The following is an 871-nucleotide window of genomic DNA, read 5'->3' on the forward strand; positions in this document are numbered from 1 at the left end:
ATGTATTACAGCGCCGTATAGAAAAGATAATACAGAAGGATGACACAATGCGCCCTGTCCCCAGCAGAAATGGATATATTCTGCTGCAGAGATGGTGGAAAATGATGTTTTCAATCTGATTGTAGATCTTAATATGTATATGTGAGAAGAAGTAACAACAAAAAAGAATTGGCTAAGTGTGAGGTAATGTCAAAGGATCTTTTAATCAGATATAGTAATAATGACTAACATTTGATAGCTTCGATACAATATGGTCGCTACGCGGATTTAATACCTGGGATTGCTAATGGATTATTATTTACAGAAAAAGAGGAACAAAGACGTTGAACCTGCTTGAAATAGCACATGTATCAACCTACGCACTAATGCTATAAAAAGGAAAGGAACAATGGTGACATGCCTTAAATTCCCTACTAGGGGTTTTTCCAGAGATTATTTTATTTAATAATTGAGTAGTTTTCATAATAAATGTAGCGAATGGAGAGCTAGCGTCCAGTATTAGCAGAAGAAAAACAACAAGGATAGAATTTTGGGGCCATACATTACATAGTATTATTGTGAAGCGGCTTACACCGAAACAAAATGATTAACAACAAGAAACAGAAGATCAATTTTATTCGAGAAAGTGGCAGCGTTACATGATTTTGGTGAGTGAAAAATGCACAGGCAACTTGAATTATGGTAGAAGAGAGTGAAATGTAGAAATTATTGATACTCTAGATGACATAAATATAAAATGATACAGATTACCTTTTAAAGTGAAAGTTCTATGCCCTACCTGAGTGTCTTTTACTTAATCCAGGAGAAAAAAGGAAAAGTCTGTTCCAACTTTCATTTAACAGAAAAGAACGCAGAAGCTTCTATATTTCTA

Source organism: Trypanosoma equiperdum, assembly GCF_001457755.1.
Source record: "Trypanosoma equiperdum strain OVI genome assembly, contig: ctg_1513, whole genome shotgun sequence".
NCBI classification, from domain to species: Eukaryota; Euglenozoa; class Kinetoplastea; order Trypanosomatida; family Trypanosomatidae; genus Trypanosoma; species Trypanosoma equiperdum.